Source organism: Periplaneta americana, chromosome 6 (genome assembly GCF_040183065.1).
Source record: "Periplaneta americana isolate PAMFEO1 chromosome 6, P.americana_PAMFEO1_priV1, whole genome shotgun sequence".
Classification (NCBI taxonomy): Eukaryota; Metazoa; Arthropoda; class Insecta; order Blattodea; family Blattidae; genus Periplaneta; species Periplaneta americana.
This window is the reverse complement of record NC_091122.1, coordinates 42604874-42626360: the sequence shown is the minus strand read 5'-3', so window position 1 is coordinate 42626360 and position 21487 is coordinate 42604874.

The following is a 21487-nucleotide window of genomic DNA, read 5'->3' as shown; positions in this document are numbered from 1 at the left end:
AACAACTGTAATGGTATTCAAGTAGCATATGGTACAATGAAAAGACCACTGTATTAGAAAGTAGCAATTGACAGACTTACGAAGTTTTGAAAGCTATTGCCATGGTAATGCTATTATACGAATCTGAATATTCAACTGCAGCGTATTAACTAATATGTGGGAGCCCAATGAATGCGACCAAATTTTCATGTAAATTATATAGCCAATTTCACTTTGTTGTTTTAATTACAGGTACTTTTTTCATGTGTGCCAAGTTAACTCTGTGGTAGCGTGCCAGCCTCCAGACTATCCGGCCTTGGTTCGATTCCCGGTCAGAGATTTTCGTGTAAAATTTCAACCTCAGAACTAGGATAAGTGGAAAAAGTGGTAAACGGGAGAAGAGTTCGGGGCAGAAGAAGATGTATGTATGTATGTATGTATGTATGTATGTATGTATGTATGTATTCACACTACAATGTGTATATACCCGGTGGCAATGGTAACTAATTATACTCAATAATGACAATAATAAGCACAATTAATAAAAAATACTAATAATTAATACTAACAATAGATAACAATAATAATAATAATAATAATAATAATAATAATAATAATAATAATAACAGGGAACATCCTAAATTAAATGAAGCACAATCACTTAAAATAACATTTAAAGTAAATCTAATTTATATCTTAACCCTAAGTTCGAACTAAAACCCACGAGTATAATATGTTCATATCTGCACAAGTAGGCTACCTTTCAGCACTACACTCATTTCGCTGTCAACTCACTCACTGTACTGGAACTACGACACATTTCACTGATTCTATCCTGATTTCACTAACACTTCAAAAACATATCACTGTTCAAATACTTTGCACTGCTACTATAAACTATAAAGCTTCACTGACAGGAACACGTTTCACTTACACTACACACTTCACATACTTCTTCACTGATACAATACTTCAATAACAAAATATCAATTACACCCTTTAAATACTGTGTATAATTACCGTCTATTAGTAAAGTCCTTAAGCCTATGTTTAAATACATTTTTGGTTGTTAGTAAAGCCTTTAGTAAGTCTGCAGGTAAAGCATTCCAGTCCCTGATAGTACGATTAAGAAAAGAAAACTTTCCAGATATCGGATGATAGACGACATTAAGATATATGGATCATATGCGGAGACAAAGAGGAAGGCAGAAAATAGGAAAGACTGGAGAATGCTGGGTTTGCAGTGAAAAACCTACTCTTGGGCGGAACACTATGAATTATTATTATTATTATTATTATTATTATTATTATTATTATTATTATTATTATTATTATTATTATTATTATAACGGAGATTCAAATACGAGTATTAGCTGCAAATTAGTCCTAAAGTACAAAACGCATATTATATTTTTCAATATAAATATAGTCTAAAAAATTAGTTTAGTTGTTTTTCAACTTGTGTGGCGGCCACATGTCCCGGTTTGTACAACCCTATCGCCAGGGTAGCAAATGACTCCATCTAAATGCATGATGCGGCGCGACGCCCAGATTGTATGACCGGCGTCGTCAAAGTGTAAACCAACGCTCTCCTCCCCCCTTTCCTGCCTGATTACCGTTATCAATCCCGGGAAGCGCCCCCAAACATGTCACCGTCTTGATGCCGAGCAGCTCCCCTCCTGAGAAGTCCTCCATCATCCGTGATTGCCTTGTACGTGAGTCGAACCCAGTATCGTTCACATTTCAATACGGAAGCTGGAAGACATCCACAAACAGACTGACAAGATGTTCGACATCCACAACAATGCAGTTAGTAAGCACTCTATTTTTAGGACGTAAGAAGTCACATTTTATCGGATTGTGTTTTAAGCATTGCCTGCTGGATCACATCCTATGACTGCTTACACTGCCTGCCCAATCAACGATTATGCGCGAGTATCCGCAACAACAGTAACAAATATAAATGATACTCGGGAGGAAATTAAACACAGAGTAAATATGGGAAATGCCTGTTATTATTCGGTTGAGAAGCTTCTATCATCCAGTCTACTGTCAAAAAATCTGAAAGTTAGAATTTATAAAACAGTTATATTACCGGTTGTTCTTTATGGTTGTGAAACTTGGACTCTCACTTTGACAGAGGAACATAGGTTAAGGGTGTTTGAGAATAAGGTGCTTAGAAAAATATTTGGTGCTAAGAGGATGAAGTTACAGGAGAATGGAAAAAGTTACACAACACAAAACTGCACGCATTGTATTCTTCACCTGACATAATGAGGAACATTAAATCCAGACGTTTGAGATGGGCAGGGCATGTAGCACGTATGGGCGAATCCAGAAATGCATATAGAGTGTTAGTTGGGAGGCCTGAGGGAAAAAGACCTTTAGGGAGGCCGAGACGTAGATGGGAAAGTTACATAATACAGAACTGCGCGCATTGTATTCTTCACCTGACATAATTAGGAACATTAAATCCATACGTTTGAGATGGGCAGGGCATGTAGCACGTATGGGCGAATCCAGAAATGCATATAGAGTGTTAGTTGGGAGGCCTGAGGGAAAAAGACCTTTAGGGAGGCCGAGACGTAGATGGGAAAGTTACATAATACAGAACTGCGCGCATTGCATTCTTCACCTGACATAATTAGGAACATTAAATCCAGGCGTTTGAGATGGGCAGGGCATGTAGCACGTATGGGCGAATCCAGAAATGCATATAGAGTGTTAGTTGGGAGGCCTGAGGGAAAAATACCTTTAGGGAGGCTGAGACGTAGATGGGAAGATAATATTAAAATGGATTTGAGGGAGGTGGGATAATGATGATAGAGACTAGATTAATCTTGCTCAGGATAGGGACCAATGGCGGGCTTATGTGAGGGCGGCAATGAACCTCCGGGTTCCTTAAAAGGCAGTAAGTAAGTAAGCCGTTAAGTGGCAGTAGTGACTTTGAATATACTGTTAATGTTGATAGCGGTGGGCACTGCATGCCACCTAGCGGTAAAATAACTTTGATTGAGCAGACAGTTTACGCAGCTATAGGATGCGATCCAGCAGACAGTGGTTTTAGGATAGTGAGTTTGTTTTTTGTAGAAAGAAATGAAAACTTGGAGCATACCGTTATGGTCACACTGCTGGATTAATACAGAATGGGTTAAAAGTCGCTTTTCCCAAACACTTCTTTACATTTAATCATATTCAATTTACATTTGACTACACATTTCTTTACATATTTTGTTAAAATGCAGGCCCTGTTTCTCGACACACAATTCAAACATAATAAATAATAAATAATATTTATTTATTTAACTATTTATTTATCTATTTTAATTAATTCATTCATTATATTCCAATTTTACGTGGAACCCTATTTTATCTGAGGTAGGCATGTTAGTGTTATAAATACTAGAATAAGCAATTAGTAGCCTTCTATAGAGGTTGTATCTTAATTAAACCGACAAACTTTGAATCGAATAGAGGACTTATTTTTAGGCATTTTTGTTATTCCTCTGCACAGAACATCCTTCTACTCATCATCTTTCAGCATATCTATTCCACGCCTCTGGAACTCTCTCCCTGACCATGCCAGAGACTGTCGGACAATATCAAAATTCAAATTTAAATTAAAAAATCACATTCTAGTTCATGGAATTGCTTGTTGAATACCTGTCAGGTTGCGCAACTTCGCCTTAACCCACGACATATAGTAAATATTGTAAGTATGCTGTTGTAAAATTGACAATTAATATGTAATGTATTTATTATTATTATTATTATTATTATTATTATTATTATTATTATTATCAGTTATCACTATCATCATTGCTATCTCTGTTTTCTTTCTTTTTTCTTGTATTAGCTCGATGAGAGCTCTATAGCGTTCTAATGACTCTGTTGACCCTCTATAGGGCTTCAATTTAATTTGTATTATTTTCATCAGTGTTTGTATTTCTTTTTTGTATTTATATGTGCTATCTGGTAGGATGGAAGAGAAGGGCTTATGGCCTTAATCCTGTCAGATTAAATAAATAAATTATTATTATCATTATCATTATTATTATTATTATTATTATTATTATTATTATTATTATTATTATTATTATTATTATTATTAAGGAACTCACGGGCCGTTACTTTTACTTTCAGCGTAACCAATTTTACATTTTACTTTATCTGTTTATTTAAAAAAGGAAAAGCATATGAAATGTAAATTCTAATTACTTTATTTAATCTCGTCTTTATGTTTACACATTACACCGGGATCACTTTTCTTTTTCCAGCATTGTTGTGCATTGTATTATTCATATTTCTCCAAGCGGCTGCTTGAACACCTACATAGTTCTAACAGGCTGTTTTAATACTAATAACGTTACAAGAGCGGTATGTTGACGTTTTCATGTTCGAGGAAAAGATTGAAAAAGCGCAACGTAGTTGAGCTTTCTAATTTCCGAGAACATGAAAACAAACATACCGCTCGTGTATCGTACATTATTTTGTGCGAAGATAGTTTATTACCAGACATCGGATTCTAGGGCAAATGCCTATTTTGTTTCTTTAGGAGAAAAGTAAGAATAATTATTAATATTTGTGTTTCATGAAAATTGAAAGGTATTCAAAGAGTTTTATAGTGTCCTAAAATGCCCTAAAACGGTTATTAGAGCCTAATTTGTTAATATTCGCCTAAAAATGCCTAACTCACTGTAAAGTTTCGCATTTTATTCTTACTTTTTATAATTTATACATGCATTCACTGCGAAATTTAAGGCATTTAAAAAGTGGAAAGTTTGCTTCACACCGGCCATGAAACCATTGATAAGGGAAACAAAATGTTTTGAATCTCACGACACTCGCAATAGATTTCACCGAATTTAACATGTTTGGAGGCATAAATGCTGACAAAGAACCAACCTTAGTTTTGAAGCAGGCAACAATCACAACATGTGCTGCTACCGATTCAGAGATATACTATACTATAAAAATGACTGTTTTCGGTCTGAAACCGATTAGCTGTACTGCCCTTCAGAGTGTCATAAAATCACAATTTTTGGAGAAAGAGTGTTTTTGAAATATTTATGAAAAGTCGTAAAACTGCGAATTAGTAGGGTAAACCGTTACAAAATATTTAAAAGAATGGCCCTCCTAGTGTTAACACTACCAGGAAATGCAACAATAAGTGGAACTTTGTATTTTTGTCCAATTGAATCTCAATAACAACGGTTCATTTGAATGCTCGTTAACAGTTGCTCTTTCCCTCACCTTATTTGTGTTGAGAAGTTTTGAGCGGTAGGACTTTTCCTGTGAAGTTTAACGCGATAATGCCGAAAAATATAAGTGCAAAATCTACATTGATCCGGCAATGGCTAACAGAATATTCAGAATTCACTTATGATGGAAAAATAATATTCTGCAAGATTTGTAGCAAACAGGTATGTAACAATAGTTGAAATATATAAATTCTATTAATTTTAATGAGTAGGCCCACTGCCATCGTGATCTAATACAGGCCGTAAGGCAGACCACGTGACTCGCTTAACAGCTGATCGCGAAAGGCGGTCTTTCAACCATATGAATTAGTTGCAGTGCATGAAGAATAACATATATTTCTCTGAAATGCAGTGTAATTGCGTCAGTAAAATTTTAAACAGTGATTGTGAGACACTTGAGACACAATTTACTTGCAATTTAAGGTATAATATTATTTTTGGTGTGAAAATTACGTTGTTGCAGGCAAAGTTCATATGTGTAATACCTGCCTTTATTTCGATTAAATATTGCGCCCTTATGTGGTTAAGTGAAATTTTGGTCTTATAAACAGTAGGCTAAAAATGTGTAATAATATATACGTGAAAGAGAAACATTGACTGGCATGTAAAGTATGTTGTGTTTAGGCCTAAGTGCAGCTTTACCGATGTTACTCTTGTCTAATCCATTATTGTTAGTTTACCGTTTTTGTCTTATTAAATTTAAATTATTGCGCCCTTTTTATTTTGTGAATAACCTACATTATACGAGTAAATAATACGACGTTTGATAATATACACAATTTGAACTAAAAACGAGATACATATAGTATATTACGAAAAATTATACCCTATAGTTTTCATTACTGTTACAGTATCTAGAATTGTAATTAGTTGAAATAAAGCATTCATGCTTCATTACGAAATTCTTGCACATTCATTTATGCACGTTTCGCACGCATATTTTAATGTGTTGAAGTTATAGGTTATGGTTATTCTATCAGTACTTGCCTTATTTCCATATTCGCAATTATGCATTATAATTAAGCATAACGCTGCGTACAACTTATAAATGCAATTTGTCTACACTTCAATTGTATTTATTCGTTTCAGACGGTACTCCAGTCTGAAGTCTGATTAGTTTAATATGTTACTAGGGCTAAACTAGCGCTGAGGTAGTTCCCTTCGTATTCTTACATCTTGCATATACAAATTAGTTCGGTTCGTTCAGGATTTTAATATGCCTTGCTTATAGGATCAAATGCATCTCCACAAAAAATAAATTCAACTGTTTTCATTTCAGAAATTACCGGAACTATACCTCAGCTCTACTAAGTAATATAACGTATGTACATTTCATAGGGGGGACTGGTGAATTTTCTACCTATAAGTAAGGACGGTAACCGTGTTCTGAAGTTTATCCTAAAACTATATCCTTCTTTAGTAAATCTCAAAACAGTTTTCGTTCTCAATTTAAGCCTAAAATGTTGACGCAGATAGGTTATGTTAACAGGATAAATTCTCTTCACATAAAAATAACACAGTTTTATTTATTATTCCTGCCACATTATGCAACACATAAATGGAACTTATGCACATATTACATTGAATAAAAATTTAATTGTATTATTTATTTGTTCCCTACTATACTGGGTTGTAATTAATTGTATTTATCTAACCTACCAGATTAACACACAACTGTACATACACTAATTTCATAGGAGGGACTGTGGTAAACTTTGTACCTACAAGTAAGGAAGGTAGATGTGCTAAATTAAAATCAGAATATAAATAATTCTTCTTTATTAAATCTAAAAATAGCTTCCATTCCAAACTTAAAATGTTGATGCAACCAGGTTATGTTAACATGTAAAACTCCGTTCACATTAAAATAACACAGTTTTGTAATTATTTCTGCAACATATTATGCAATAAGAAGTGTGAAGGGGTCTTATACACACATTACACTAAATAAAATTGAGCGCCGACACGCTATAAAGTAATATATTTCACTCAGCTCCGTATAGGCAAATAGAAAAGCCCGACTCATCGAGTGACGTCACACAACCTGCATTACGGCCTGGTCTAGATCACGATGGCAGTGGTAGGCCTATAATATTTATACATTGACTGAGCTATCCTGAGGTATAATTCTTTTTAAGACCACTACACTTTAACCTTTTAAATTCCGATAGTTAAAGTATTTGCAGGTCATTAAAATTTTGATTGTTCGAACCCACTAACTTTGTGATAGAAATACGGCAATACAACAATTAGGATTTTATTTTAATTCAGTTTACTTTACATTTTTAGATTTCGCAAGAAAAGAAGTGCCACCTAAAGCAGCATGTGCAAGGAGCGGCTCATAAGGCTAAAGCTCAGCAGAAAAATCAACTGCAACAAACTTTACTAACACAGCCTACTTCATCCAATCTCAGCAGCAATTTCTATGCTAATTTAACCAGAGCGTTTGTTGCTGCTAACATTCCCTGGAATGCAATTGAAAATCCGGTTTTAAGACACTTTTTACAAAAATACTGCAAACAAAATATCCCATCTGAGTCGACCCTAAGAAAAAATTACTTAGACAGAATATACAATGAAACTTTAGCTTCCATTCGGGAGGATATAGGTGATTCTTACATATGGGAATCTGTGGATGAAACCTCAGATCCTATGAATAGGTATATAGCAAATATGGTAGTAGGAAAACTTAGTCCTGATGGACCTTCGATTCCACACCTCGTATGTGTTAAGGAACTTTCGAAAGTGAATAGCCAAGCCATTGCTTATTTTGTAAATAAAGGCCTACAGTCTTTATACTCAGGTAATTTAGACGATTCTAAAGTTCTGTTCTGATGCTGCCTCATACATGGTTGCTGCAGCTCCACTTCTTAAAACATTTTATCCTAACCTCACGCATGTAACCTGTCTAGCACATGGCCTTCACAGGGTTTCTGAAACAATCCGGAATGAATTTCCTCTTGTCAATTCGTTTATTTCTAACACAAAAAAATGTTTTTGTAAAGCCCCATCCAGGATTTCAATATTCAGAGAGAACTTTCCAGATATCCCACTCCCACCTCAGCCGGTTGTTACACGATGGGGAACCTGGATTCAGTCAGTGGTGTATTATTCCAAGTATTTTAAAGAAGTGGTCACAGTTATTGATAAATTACCTGAAACTGATAGTGCAGCGTGTGTGAAAGCAGTGAAAGATTGTCTGAATGACTCACGAGTGAAAAACGATATTGCCTACATAACATCAAGCTTTTCTTTCATACCTGCAAGCATTGAACAATTAGAACGTGAAAAACAATCTCTTTGTAGCCAAATAGCAATAGTAAAGGAAGCTCAAGTCAACATACATTCTGCTTTGGCCGAAACTGGGAAAAAAGTTAAAAAGAAGTGGGACAACGTATTAAATAAGAATGTAGGATTTTCATTGTTGGAAAAAGTATCAAGTGTGATATCGGGGGAAAGTGTAAATGTTCCAGTAAGTATTGATGTTTCTATTGTACCTAATTTAAAATTTGCGCCTCTCACATCAGTTTCGGTTGAAAGAAGTTTTTCTGCTTTCAAAATGATTCTCAGTGACAAAAGGCAAAGGTTAACTGTGGAGAATTTAGAAAAAATTCTGGTGGTGTACTGTGCAGATAATTATAATAAAGTCTGAGCATGGAACTGAATTTCAATAACTTAAAATGAGTAATCTTGATATCAATAATCATTATTTCATTAGTTTCAATATATTAAATTTGTGCAGCTCTGTTTATAAATATAATATAGTATTCTTTTTTAATGTTTAAACATACTTTTTTGTGCGTATTTTAGTGTATAACTAAAAATTTCAGTGAAAGAAATAAGTATGATACCTTGATGTGCCTAAAATGCCTATTTTCATTAAAATAGAGCCTAATTTTACAAATTTTGAGCTTATTTTAGGCGCCTAAAACTGCAATTTTTAGTGCCTAAAAATCCGATGTCTATTTATTACATACCTGAAAGAGGAATTTCTAATTAGTTGCAATGAAATCTCCATCTTGGTTTCTGTTCAATGACGGCAAATTTGTAAACCAAAAATATCTATCTTCAACATTGTTGCTTTAAAATGTTTTCTGTGTTTACTATACTCCAGCAGGCCGTGATATACGTCTGTCTTTATTTCCCCCCAGTCTATAAATGCGAACTTAAAAGAAACGGTTTAGAGTTTACTTAATTTTTGCAAATATTTACAAACAATAATTAACATTGCAATTTAGGTGAAATTGCAGTGGTAAGTTTCCAATTTATAATTATTACTATATTGAACGTCTTTAAAAATAATATGTTAAAAGCCTAAAGCAGTAAAATGAATATGACGCTTAAGCGGTAAGAATAGGGAAATTATTATGTGTGTTACGTTGGGAATACTGAATGTGGTATTTCACACTTACCGCGTATTGGTTTTGTGCGGAAATCAAGCAAAGACGCACGATCTCACACAAAAAACATTACAGTGCTTTCATTCCTCAAATGAGGTACAGCAATTCTTACACATTCTTCTTCTTCTTCTTCTTCTTCTTCTTCACGGTTTAGGCCTTTTTATTGTCCTGTTCCGACTCCAAATTGCTCCTGCTTCCATCTTTTCTTAGGTCTTCCCAAGTTTCTTCTTCCTCGTGGTGAATAGTTGTACGCTGCTTTTCGTATTACAGTTTCAGTCACTCTTGTTAAGTGTTGTTTCCAATTCGTTCTGTATTTCACTATTGTCGTGTTCAGTTCCTCTACTTTTAGTTGCTCTTATTTCTGTATTGTGTTTTTTGTCTGTTCTTTGATATCCTGCTATTGGTCTGAGGAATTTCATTTCTGCAGCTTGTATTCTAGCAGAGTGTTGTGCTGTCATTGTCCATGTTTCGGACCGTAAGTTATAGTAGGAACTGCCATCGTCTTGTATAGTTTCATTATCTTGCTTGCTTGCTTGCTTGCTTGCTTGCTTGCTTGTTTGCTTGCTTGCTTACTTACTTACTTACTTACTTACTTACTTACTTACTTACTTACTTACTTACTTACTTACTTACTTACTTACTTACTTACTTACTTACTGGCTTTTAAGGAACCCGGAGGTTCATTGCCGCCCTCACATAAGCCCGCCATTGGTCCCTATCCTGAACAAGATTAATCCATTCTCTATCATCATATCCCACCTCCCTCAAATCTATTTTAATATTATCTTCCCATCTACGTCTCGGCCTCCCTAAAGGTCTTTTTCCCTCTGGCTTCCTAACTCTCTATATGCATTTCTGGATTCGCCCATACGTGCTACATGCCCTGCCCATCTTAAACGTCTGGATTTAATGTTCCTAATTATGTCAGGTGAAGAATACAATGCGTGCAGTTCTGTGTTGTGTAACTTTCTCCATTCTCCTGTAACTTCATCCCTCTTAGCCCCATACTTTCCTAAGCACCTTATTCTCAAACACCCTTAATCTCTGTTCCTCTCTCAAAGTGAGCGTCCAAGTTTCACAACCATACAGAACAACCGGTAATATAACTGTTTTATAAATTCTAACTTTAAGATTTTTTGACAGCAGATGCTGTGGTCGTGCCAGAGAATCAGTCCCATTCCGAGGCTTATTTGAAGGATTCGTAAAAGCTGTTTTTACGGTGATCGGTTGTTAGCCCTTCGCCCAAACTCCCAAGCTGGAGGACCACCCCTCATCGGCTGTCCACGACTGCTTATTCAATATATTCACAGCTATCCTCCATATCTGGAGGCCGTCTCCTCGATCCGCAACCTGAGGACGCGCCATGCCGTGGTGATAGGGACCCACAACACATGGAGTGTTCCTGCTAAACAGTTAAATTTATTTAGTTTATCATTTATATCTGTTTCCATTGTGTATGATATTTCGAAACCTAGAAAGCTATAACACATTCAGAAATTTAAAATAAATACAGTATTATAGTCCAGACACATGATCTGAAGGCATTAATTCTTAATTTAAGCACAGAAACTTAATCATAAACAAAAGCAAGAAAAATCTTCTGAATTCAATATTTTCTAACGTTAATAGAAAACAAAAAGTTGGGCTAAGTTTGTGGGGCACTGCACCCCTATACCCCCCTTCATAACTCCGCCTATGAATATCGCCCATCACTACGCAATATAGTGTATAACAAGTCTCAACCTCTAACTGCAGTTTCCTACAAGACAGGAAAAAGTATGAAATTTTGGGATATAATCCAAAAAATACGTAACAAGGATATGGCTTGACTCATATACATGTTTTAAACGAATTTCTTGCAAGAACGATAAAGTTTAAATATTACATATTACATATTCTTTATTTGTCTGAAGGTACAAGAATACAAGAGGCCTCGTCAATGTAATAATATAAAAAACAATGTGTCAATATTTAAAATATTAAAAGCGTAAAAAATAATAAAATTGAACTTAAATACTACATCATTTTCAAAAAATTCATTCATATTATAAAAGGGGTTATTTTGTAGCCATCTCTTAATCTGAAGTTTAAATTGTGTTTCATTAAGTGCCTTTATATTTGTTGGTATCTTATTATATACTTTTATTGCAGTAATTACGTAGCTTGACTATGTCTTTTGCAACCTGACAAGTGGTACGTTTAATTGATCATTATTTCTGGTTCCATAGCGATGCAGATCTACTGTACTTGTATAATTAGTAATATTCTTGTTTACATACATTAAAAGTTCAATATATAGATTGTAGACTGCCATAATCTTTTCATTTTTGAAAAGAGATCTACATGATAGTCTTGGTGGTGACATAGTTAAAATACGAACTGTCTTTTTCTGCAGTAACAGAATGTTTGGAAGGTCCGATATATTTCCATATAAAAGTAATCCATATCTAATAACACTTTCAAATAGTGCATAGTAAACTTATTTTAAATAATGTTTGGGAATCTTGTACATGATACTTCTCAAGAGATAAATTACTCTAGAAATTCTTTTACATACATAACTGACATGGCTGTTCCACCTTAGTTTAGGATCCAGATACATACCCAGTACAGATTCATTTATCACATTATTTTGGGTTTGTTTCAAACTTAGAGTTAACACATGAGTTTTTCATCATTAACAATAAATACATTAATTGAAAACCACTTTCTTATTTCAGCAAATACAGCTTGCTTCATAAAATCTAACTCAGCAGTATTATTATGTGTGATAACAAAAGTTGTATCGTCAGCATACATTATAGTTTTAGCCGACACATTGTATGACAAGTCATTTATCATAGTAATAAACAAGAATGGACCAAGAATAGAGCCCTGAGGAACACCACATTTAATTGGAGATACAGCACTTCTTTTTCCATTTACATCAACAATATGGGAACGTCCAAGCAAATATGAACGGAAAAATGTTTGTTTTATATTCAGGGTTCAATCACAAGAGCAGTAATAGAAGAAAAAACTTCCCACGAAGAAACAATGTATGCATGCTTCTTCAAGATAATTAGTATGCACTTTCTGCTGTTTGTGTTTTAATTGTCGAAGACACAGACTGCGAGATTCATCACTGTCCAATTCCCTCACTCCCCTTTCAATTTACACTCGTGCAACAAATTGCCGTTTGGTCACACATTCGCAAAAAGAAGATCGTTTCTCTCCCCTAACTAAATATGGAATCATTTCCAAATTGACTCCGGCTCACCAGTAATAACTATAAAAAATTGTTTACGACTAATTGTGATATCCATTGTTTTAAATCAGCAGTTATTCGAAAATAAAAATGAGTGGAGAGTAGTTTTTTTACTGCATCTATACGAGATGAAAAACTCAATTACCCCATTTCATTACTGCCGTGAGGGTTCCACACTTGCATAAAACTGAAATATTTCAATTATCTCGCATGCAGTCTACGTAATTATGCACGGCATCGAGTGTTCACATTACTTTTCAGGGACTGATATACTAATCAGCGCTGCCTGCGATATTCCTTTTTTTATTTTAATTTATCTGATCATTTTCTTCCCCATATATTAATAATGAAATCCAATTCGAAGTCCTGATAATACCTTGTCTAATATTAAACACACCGGTCGGGCTGTAAATTGCGATTAAAAGATAATAAATGCCAAAACTGGAACTTAGAAATCTCACAACGAGACAGAACAAATGCAGAACTCTGCTGCGTTCAGGGATACTTTGTTAAAATAAAAGCAATAGCAAGCAAACAAAGTTTTAATAACATGCATTTATCTATATTTAGAAATATGTCTTTACTTCATTCATAGTCAGATCTAATCGTTGAAAACAGAGATGATTCCGACAACATGAAATATTCTCCGCTACAGAAATGAAGGTGAAATGAATCTCCTGAGACCTCAGGTAATAAATTCGCGGTCATCAATTTCGAAGAATCTTATCGCTAGTGTTTATACAGTTTTTGAAAAGTAACGCATAATTTCAACTGAAATTGAATGAGAGATTTTGAACAAAACTCCATCAAGTAAACCTGGTATTTAGAAAGGGATAATCTAGTTTTTATTGAAACAAACTATTTTTAAGACTAATTTTTGTACGAGTTATGATTTCTGCATCGCTATAAGGCCTCCCTGCTACAGATTCCCCTGCGAGCCGCCCCTGAAATCCCCTATAGCCTGAAGAATCCTTTTTACTTTTCCACGTAGGCATCACCGCAGTCCCTTAACCCCCGGTCCCACGAACTACCACGAGCCACAGGGGGGGAGAGCCCACTGTACATAACACTACCACTAGCAACTAATGGCAACATATCACGGTGTCGAAGTTCAGTGGCGGCCCGCAGTCGACTCTACAAAGGAGGAAACCCGAAATATGGGAAAGAAACGGAGATGCTGTTGAAAGAGGGGATGTGTAAGTTTGAAAGCGAAATGATTACGAGGTCTAACACCGAAAGTTACCCAGAAATTCCACTTCAACCGCAGAAACCTCAGCCAAGTAACTTGTCCCAGCCAGGATTTGAACCCGGGGCAGCTCATTTTACGGTGAAATATATGATAACCGCTACTCCACAGCGGTGGACCATTGCTCCATCATTTCTATAGAAAGGGCTTGATCGGCTTCAAGTAGGTACCGAAAATAGGATTTCAAGTTAGTATTTTGTTTCCACACTGATAAGAATCCAATTTAGCAATTGCTACTCTCAGTTTTCCCAAGTGTCGGATAGGCGTACATCCACATGGTTGCAAAGTAATAACTAGACTGGAGATGTTCAGGCTGCAAAAACAATCAAAATATACACGCAAACAAGCTACAAAAAGTTGGAAAACAATAAAGCATGCCAAACAAATTTCTGAATTGGCTCACTAAATAATCGTAGGGTCTACATTGATTTCGGAGTACGTATCACAGTTGAAATAAAGACAAAAACTAAATTGTTAAAATGTTGTCTACTTAATTGCTATATATCTATTGCACATTAATATATCATAGACTTTCACTTCTCATAACTAGCATTGCAATACGCAACCAGATTGTTTTCTAAATTACCTACGGTCATATACCTACGTTTGTTTGTACAATAACGTTGTATGCTAAGAAGAATCTTCAAACATGAGTGCAAGTGACAGGGTAGTATTTAAAATGCGGCCACAAGTCACTTAAATTATCGTCACATCGTCCAGTACCTTGAGTGACCTCAAGAAATCCGTGGAATTTATTTCGAATAAATTTGATGTCTTTAGCGAGGAGCTGAAGTCAGCAAAAGAAGAAATCAGAAATCTAACGAAGGAGAACGAATTGCTGAAGCAGGAGATAGGTGAACTACAACAGTATTCACGTAGAGACAATGTCGTTGTTTTTGGAGTGCCAGAAGCTCCTAATGAAAACGTATACGAAATGATAGACAATGTGTCAGTAGCCATTGGAGGCAGTCAATACGTCCCGGAAATATTATTTATTTTAGCTTTGCTAACCCTGGATTATTGTTCAATACCAGTTTCCAATTTTTTACGTGAATATGTCTGCAAGTTCGATCCAGCACTAGAGTGTCATTCCAGAAAGTAGACCGACAGATTTCTGGCCAGTATTTCTTGCATATAATTTCTAAACTCACGACATTATTCCAATGAAGTAAACGGTGCTCGATAGACGAAGGATCAATGCATCCAACGTTACCTTGAGTTGCAGCAGGTTATGTCATCTAGCGGTACACGGGGGGAGGGAGTTGAGGTACGAATTGGCGGATCGAGCGGCAGCCGAAGTGTAGCTCCAAAAGCGAAGCGATAGAACGTTCGCAGTGGTTTCAAACAATCCGTAACGAGCCAGGCTATAATCTGAGTTGAGTAAAAATCAGCAATCGACAAGTCAAACTGGAAAAAAAATTTCGAGTGAATTTGAGTGAAGCGAGAAAATTCAAAATGCTTACAAGATGACTACTCCCAGGAGTCCCCCAGCAGAGCGAAGATGTATCGGGTTTTCAGGGTATTTGGAAAGAAGAGATGTTGATTATCACTGCTAACGTTTACCTTAACTACAATTGTATTATATCAGCGACGTGTTCACGCATAAAACTTGCAGCTGTGTTTCCGATTCAACCGACCCCTACTTCTTTTTTTAATTAACGGGCTGACTTTTGCCATTACTTCCTCTATCAACCACAAAGCTTCAGCAAGTGGCTGCCTCCCCGTTCCAGTCCTACTATTGCTGTAGGCAGAAAACCAAAATAAGCTAGGCTTTCTCGTAGACCACCGAAAAAAGAGCGTTGAAAAACGGAAAAACCGACAAAGCTGAACAAGTTAGTAAAACATGCAATTATAGCGAATCTTGCAAAACATTAAACATAAAACAGGGCTCATATGAATATACAGAATTAACCGTAAGTACCGTCTTTAATTTCAGGGGGTTATTCTTTGAGATATTTCTAACAAAAAAATTAATACAATTTTGCTCGTTTTTGCTTCCTTTTCGAAAAAAAAAACAGTTTTATATGAAAAATTTCATAATGTGTTTTGGGAAAGTTATTGATTTAATTCCCAATATGCTCAGTCAATTTAAGAGAGCAGTGTATTATAATAATAAAGGTCCCAAGGAATTCTAATTTTATTCTTTGGATGTGCAAAAATTTGATCCGAACAAATATAACTTTTCGTTCTGCAAATGAATTTTAAAATGCTACTTTTTTTAGCTCGTTATTTAACGACTCTGTATCAACTACGCGGTTATTTAGCGTCGATGAGATTGGTGATAGCGAGATGGTATTTGGCGAGATGAGGCGGAGGATTCGCCATAGATTACCTGGGATTCATCTTACGGTTGGGGAAAACCTGGGAAAAAACCCAATCAGGTAATCAGCCCAAGCGGGAATCGAACCCTCGTCCGAGCGCAACTTCAGACCGCCTTAACCGACTGAGCCACGCCGGTGGCTAAAATGCTACATTTGTTCGGATCAAATTTCTGCGTATTTAAAGGACAAAACTAAATTATTTCAATAATTTAATATAATACACTGTTCTCTTAAATTGACTGAGCATATTGGGAATTTAATCGACCAAAATACGCTGTGAAATGTTCTACATAAAATAATTTTTATCTCGGAAAAGAAACAAAAATGAGCAAAATTGTATTAAACCGTTTTGTTTGAAACATCTCAAAGAATAACTCCCTGAAATGAATGACGTTTCTTACGGTTCATTCTGTAAATACAGTGGGTAAAGGGTATAAGTGCCGTCCTTTTCACAGTCGTCGGGGACGGTCTACAGAATCAAAAAATGTCTATACAACATAGTGTCAAAACTTGATAGTTTTCCCAGAAAAAAATATTTCTTCTCTTATTTTATTCGCGTTACACTACTTATATCGTTAGTAAAATTACGAAAACAATTACATCAGTAGGTATATCTAGCAAAGAGCTAATATCAGTTTAAATACATATTTGTGTGTTCTATTACGTTTTCGTGAAATTGAATAAAACTGTATGCTTAAATTTGTTCATATTCTGGCGTGAGAGACGTGGCAACGTGTTCAGCAGGCAGTACTCTGCACAGACGTACGTATATGTCAGCTGAGTTCAAGCTCCCTGTCCATAGGTCTACTGCAGAGCGGATGACAGTTCAGTGCAGGGTATTCGATAAACAACTTACAATGTCATTTATAGTTTAGGAATATCTTATGTTATTAATTTATGGAGAAAGTCGTCGTAATTCAAGTGAGGCAAGAAGATGTACCGTCAATGTTTTCCGCAATGAAGATTACCTAATCAGCGAACTTTTGTAGCGATTATTAGAAACTAGTAGTCTCTTACCTCGTTTCAAAAATTACACAAACAGAAATTTCTTTAAAAAATAGTACTGCTTTATGAAAGCGGAAGAGATTAAAACGTTGCATTTAAAAAAAAGTTGGCGTGATTTTGTGAAGTAAACCATTGTTTATTTTTTAGACGTACAATAAAAACATGGACCAATATTGCCAATATTGTTAAATAAATTGCAAATTTACCATAAAGTTCTATTAATGAGATTGAAAGTTTGTATTTACTGTTCGTTTTATGTAAACAACGGTCCGCCCCTGCATTAGAACAGAGCATCTGTTTTGTACCGGTATGTCTGTATCCGCTTGAGCTGTACTATATACTTGTAAACTCTCTCCTCTCCATCCAAGAACGTTGCCAAACGCCTAATACTGTAAACTTTAATAATTAGTTAAATATTGCAATTAGAAAAAATCGTGAGGACATTTTTTCTTCCTTATGACAAGAACAATCATCAGTTAAAATAATGGCACTTATACCCCTTACACCCTGTATAATTAGCAAGCTCTAAAATATGCCGCTTCAATAAAAACAGATATCCTGAAGACTACTGGATAAGTATTTATACCGATGGCTCAAAAACAGACCCTCAAGGAAATGTAGGAGCTGGTATTTTTAATAATCTTTTTTGCTTCTATCTTCCAGTTGGTTATAATCTATCTGCCTATGATGGAGAAATCGAAGCTATACATGTTGTCTTAAATCAACTTCTACCCCATATGGATAAATTCACAAACGCAGTCATCCTCTCGGACTCAAAAGCAGCCATCTTGTCCATAAATAAAATTGATCACCCCTACACACAACAAATCAGTAATTGTCAAAAAAAATACTTGCAACTTCAAAAGAACATGACAAAACAGTTGTGTTACAATGGATCTCAGGACATTGTAATCTGCATGGGAATGATCAGGCTGACATATTAGCTAAGAAGGGTGCCAATCTCAAAATAAACTCAAGGAAACCTTTGTCATTTAGCTCAGTAAAACAATATATCAAGCAACTACAAAAAAATAATCACCAACAAGAACTGGACATAAACATTTCGCAACAAATTAGGAAATTACTGAAGGATATACCTCCTGAACCCAGAAGACTGGCAGTTGCAAGCTTTCGTCTTAACACTGAACATGACATCCTGGGTAAACACCTCAATCGTCTTGGCATCCTGCCAACATCAGCCTGCATTTTGTGCCATCAACAGGAAGACATGGATAGACAACATCTTGCAAAATGCCCTGCTCTGAAATCCTCCAAGGAAGTCGACCGCTACTGGGAAGCCAGAGCCCGAATGTTTTTAATTACTTAATCCGTAGTTTTGTTCACCACTTTCTTGTTTTTCCCTCAGTCAATGATAGTAAATATAATGTACTAGCCATTAGACAAATAAATTAATTAATTAATTAATTAATTAATTAATAAAAACATGCAATTTTACGAACACCTTCAGTCTAGTTGTCATTCCCAGAAGGAAAGCATTAATAAGGACTTACTTAAGAATCTCGATTTTGTAGCGTCTCCTCAAAGAACATCCTGCCATTCTGTGTGTGTTGGGCACCCTGTATGCGTCTCCGTACAGTGTGTGCAAGCAAGTTGGGCACGTATCGGCAGGCACAGTACTTCTACTTCGCAGCAGTCATTTGCCGGGATCGTGTCCGGCCCCTCCCTCTAATACAAGAACCATCATACATTATTATAAGTTATAATAAACCTGGTAGCTGTTCCATCCTACTCCGTGAGCAAGTGGGCGCCGCGCTCGGCGCAGAAACCGCTCAACCGACAGCCAGCGAGAACTGACGTTAACACTCGGCTTTCACACGATCCCGGCCTCATTTTTGCTATTTCAGGACAGAAATTTTGTCAACAGAGACAATGCTGGTGAAGGACTTTCTTTATAAATTCTCGTTCCTGTTTAAAATCCTCATATTTACGTATTATTCAATATGCTCTACTACAGAATATGCTAACACAATTACTGCACCACTTCACATCAGGCACATATTTACGCACATGGGCTCAGGCTGAGGCACAGGGCGGAAAATTCGCAGGGGAAGCACAATTTTGAAAAAAGAAAAACATATAGAAATATTGCACTGAAAATTCATGTTCACATGCACTGCACCTGCTTTAGATAATAGCATATCGATGGTGTTGAAGAGCAACCTCGTATATCAAAATATTCAATTTTACAAAAGAACGGAAAAAAAAACATTTTAATAGCCTATCTCGATAATGAACAAACATCTAACATAAGAGAGTATTTTAATTTTTTCTTGTAAAGTTTGTGTCCACATCTCGACATAAGATGTGTTTGCAGAAGATAAGGAAAGTCCACGTTTTTAAAGTTTGACTGCTAATTATTATGTCTAAGATTTGCGTAAGTTAGTTGGTGGGGACCACAAAATGTTTAAGTCCATTGGCATAGCACTATTATTATTGTTATTATTATTATTATTATTATTATTATTATTATTATTATTATTATTATTATACAAAAATACAGAATAATTTGGAAACATCAAAGATACCTATATCTACATGAAATATTGCATGTACATGTGCCAAAGTATTATTATTATTATTATTATTATTATTATTATTATTATTATTATTATTATTATTATTATTATTAATATATAAAATACAGAATAATTTGGAAACATCAAAGATATCTATATCTACATTAAATATTGCATGTACATGTGCCAAAGCATTATTATGATTATGATTATTATTATTATTATTATTATTATTATTATTATTATTATTATTATTATTATTATTATTATTATTATTATTATTATGTTTTTGTGTTCCTATTATTTACGTTATTTTCTTATTAAATTTTGTCCTTGATCTTCTTTATTTTCAATAATACAGTTTGAGTACGGTACTATTTTATAGTCTTTATAATGAATAGGCTATGTCAGATATGGTCCTGCATACTCTAGCAGTCTTCTTCTTCTTCACGATGTAGTATTAGTTAAACCTGTGATGGTTGGTTCCAGTTGATGACTTCATCTTTTTCTTGATCACTCTATAGTTCTTATTCTTTAGGCTAATATGGCCATATAATATTTTGTAAGTCAATTGTGATCGATTGTTTTAAGCTGTTCAGATTAATTTTATCTACAGCCTTTTAAAATATTATTAAGAATTTAACTTTTAATTCTGCAGTACTCGAGAAAAGTGACACAAGTCAGTTTCCACAAACCCTTTTTGATAATTTATTGACAACTTACGGAACATCTGCTCGCTTGGAAAAAAAAGTATTTCTCCCATTACAATAATTCATACAGAAAAAAATCAAATCGACATAAACCAGTGTAAGTTGTCAATAAATTATCAAAAAAGATTTGTGGAAACTGACTTATGTCACTTTTCCCAAGCACTGCAGAATTTTTGTCTAATATCTGTAATTTCTTATCTGATAATTGAAATCATACTATATATTTTTTTTTTGAAAATCCCACATCTGCGGACAACAGTCTTACTTTATACAATTCTTTCAAAACCCCGTTTTCGCTTCGATACAAATACGTGCTTATGGTCAACATTTCATAAACATTTGATGTGTCTCAATGCAGTTTTTCTTTTTTATAGTTCTATTAATAATTCCACAGATGTCATTAAATCTTGATCTTTTAATAGGCCTACAAACCAGCTAATATTGTTATAAACTAAATATTTTACTATAGTCTTTTATAAATCAAACGTTCTAGTAATTCCTGCAAAATATATAATGACAACATTGTTGTGGAAAGCAAAATAATAGATCAAGTAACCGATTTCGATTTCCTTGATTGTCAGGTAACAAAACTAAATCATAAACCTATAAGTAATGTTGTAATAGGCTAGTGTTCATAAAAAATTATCACTTCTTTTCCATTAATCATATTACTCATAATTGAGCGTTGGACCTAACAAATTGTAGGATGCTGTGAATTTAATATTTAAATCTACATTACTATTACTACTATTGCTATTTTAATCGCTGTATCAACCGTGTC